The 3227-nt window shown below is 39.5% G+C and overlaps 1 non-coding gene across 1 annotated transcript; it reads left to right on the top strand.

The window, feature by feature from the left end:
- Positions 1-2418: 2418 nt before the first annotated feature.
- LOC116146880 lies at positions 2419-2525 on the top strand. Its single transcript, XR_004130567.1, has one exon. It is a non-coding gene; the product is annotated as a small nucleolar RNA R71 (small nucleolar RNA).
- The last annotated feature ends 702 nt before the right edge of the window (positions 2526-3227 follow it).

Here is a 3227-nt window from a genome sequence, read left to right as displayed (position 1 = left end):
GCGGTGAAAACTGGAAAATTTCCATTTTTCGCCTTGATTCAATAATTCACCTGAAATACCCAAAAGCACACAAATTAAACTTCATCTAAAAAATAATAAGAAAACTAAACAACTTTAAAACAATAAAAACAACAACAAATGAAAACACTTGGGTTGGCTCCTAAGGAGCGCTTGTTTGTAGTCGAAAAGCTCGACTCTCTCAAGTTCTTAGTCAGGATGTCAAGTGGATGGGGAATGACTTGCAAATCATCACCCCATCAATGTAAGGCTCAATCTCTGTCCGTGACCTTAAATGTGCCCTTTTCTTCATGTGACACCTCCACCGACCGTATGGGTAAACTCTTGTAACTATGAAAGGTCCAGACCATTTAGACCTAAGTTTTCCTAAAACACAACAACACTTTTTGACCCACTTCAAAGTTCTTCTTCCTGATATGCTTGTCATGCCACTTCTTGGTCTTTTCCTTGTACATTCTAGCATTCTCATAAGCTTCATGACGGAATTCATCGAGTTCATTCAAAGTCATCATCCTTTCCTCCCCAGCAGCTCGTAAATCCATGTTTAGCTGCTTGACTGCCGAGTAGGCCTTATGCTCGAGTTCTACCAGCAAATGACATGCCTTCCCATAGACCATCCTAAATGGAGACATACCAATTAGAGTCTTAAATGGGGTGCAGTGGGCCCATAATACATCATCCAACTTCCGTAACCAATCTTTCCTCGATGCATTGACTGTCTTTTCTAAAATTCCCTTTAGTTTTTTGTTTGACAGTTCCACTTATCTGCTAGTCTGTGGATGGTATGGTGTTGCAACTCTATGTTTCACCCTATATTTTCCCACTGGTGCATCCAATTGCCTGTTGCAAAAATGCGATCCTCCATCACTAATGATTGCCTGTGGTACCCCAAACCTTGAGAAAATGGTCTTTCTCACAAAATTAACCACCACCCTGGCATCATTGGATGACAATGCAACTGCTTCCACCCATTTCTATACGTAATCCACCGCTACCAAAATGTATATGTTCCCATAAGAATTTGGGAAAGGACCCATGAAGTCAATTCCCCATACATCAAACAGCTCAATAACTAGGATATTGTTCAGTGGCATCTCATCTCGCTTTGAAATATTCCCACTCTGTTGACATTGGCCGTATTCCTGAACCATCTGGAAAGAATCATTGAAAAGGGTTGGCCAATAAAACCTAGATTGAAGAAGCTTGGCTGCTGTCCTAGCTCTTCCAAAATGGCCACCCACTTCCCTTTCGTGACAATGCCATAGGATACTCTCCATTTCCTCTTCTAGGACACACCTACGTATCATCTGATCAACACAGTGTCTATACATAAATGGCTTTTCCCAGAAGTAATACTTCAAATCTGAGAAAAATTCCTCTTTTGTTGGAAGGTCATGCCGATTGGGAGCACTCTCGATGACAAGTAGTTTGCAAAATCTGCATACCACGTTGTTTCCTCCACTCTTATTAATTTCTCATCCAGGAAAGTTTCTTTGATTTGGGATTCCTCTTCATTTCCCTGAATTGGTCATTCAATCCTTGACAAATGATCCGCTACCACATTTTTCAACCCTTTCTTATCTCGTATCTCCAACTCAAATTCTTGTAGCAATAGGATCCATCTTAACAGCCAAGGTTTCGCTTCTTGCTTTGCCAATAGGTGCTTAAGTGTTGAATGGTCCATGTAGACTATCACCTTAGCACCTAGCAAATATGAACAAAATTTGTCAAAGGCAAAAAACCACAGCCAACAATTCTTTTTCAGTGGTGGTGTAATTCAATTGTGCACCAGTGAGTGTTTTGCTAGCATACTGAATTACATGCAACACTTTATTTTTCCTCTATCTTAGCACTACTCCTAGTGCAAAATCACTAGCATCATACATCAATTCAAATGGTAGTCCCCAATCGGGAACTGCAATAATAGGTGCAGACACTAACAATTTTTTTAGAGTTTGAAAAGCATGCATGCATTCATCATTAAAATCAAAAGCAACATCTTTAATCAATAAATTGCAAAGGGGTTTAGATATCTTAGAAAAAATCCTTGATAAACCGTCTATAAAACACCGCATGCCCCAAGAAACTCCAAACTGCTTTAACATTTGAGGGTGGTGGTAGCTTCTCAATCACTTCTGTTTTTGCTCGATCTACTTCTATGCTGTCCTTTGAAATTCTATGACCAAACACTATTCCTTCCTAGACCATGAAGTGGCACTTCTCTCAGTTGAGCACCAAGTTCGTCTCTTGACATCACTACAAAACAAAAGAGAGATTAGACAAGCAATTGTCAAAAGATGAACTTTATTTTGCAGTGCTCCTCCCGATGCTGCATCCACCATAGTTTGCACATTAACCATCAACCCGTTATAAAATGTTTGGACTTTCATCCAAACTGGCAACCCATGGTGTGGACACCTCCTCAGTAATTCCTTGTATCTTTCCCAAGCCTCATATAATGATTTAGATTCTTCCTGTAGAAACAATGTGATATCATTTCTCATCTTTGCTGATTTTGCTGGAGGAAAGAATTTGGTTAGGAACTTCTATGCTAAATCATTCCATGTTTTGATCGTTCCTGATGGTAGTGCTATTACCTATGCCTTTGCCTTGTCCCTCAATGAAAACGGGAACAATCTCAATCTAATAGCATCATCTGACACTCCGTTGGACTTGAATGTGTTGCAAATCTCTAAAAAGTTTGCAATGTGCTGATTTGGATCTTCCTTCTAGTCTCCTTTAAACTGTACCGACTACTGGATCATCTGGATGATTGCCGGCTTTATCTCGAAGTTGTTGGCTTGTACTGTTGGTCTAGTTATACTCGACTCACTGCCATCAACTGAGGGAACTGAAAACTCCCTTAGTGTTCTATTTTCTGCCAACTCAGTAACTATGGCTTCTAGTTCAACTATAGCCTCTCGTTCTCTTCTCTCTCTATTAAGTCTTCTAGTGGTTCTTTCAATTTCTGGATCAACAGGAATCACTGGCTGACGTTTTGCTCTTCGCATAAACTACACAGAGAGAGAAAAAAAGTGAGATCACAAACAAAATAGAAAAGAACAACAAAAATTAAACAAACAACAATTAAAACAAAAACAAAATCCAATCTAGCTAACACAAGAAAACTCAATGTTAACACAAAACTCAATCCCCGGTAACGGCACCAAAAACTTGATTCGTTATTACCACAACATGCAAATGATAGC

This window comes from Pistacia vera, unplaced genomic scaffold (genome assembly GCF_008641045.1).
Source record: "Pistacia vera cultivar Batoury unplaced genomic scaffold, PisVer_v2 Contig483, whole genome shotgun sequence".
NCBI lineage: Eukaryota > Viridiplantae > Streptophyta > Magnoliopsida > Sapindales > Anacardiaceae > Pistacia > Pistacia vera.
This window is presented reverse-complemented; position numbering and strand designations above follow the sequence as displayed.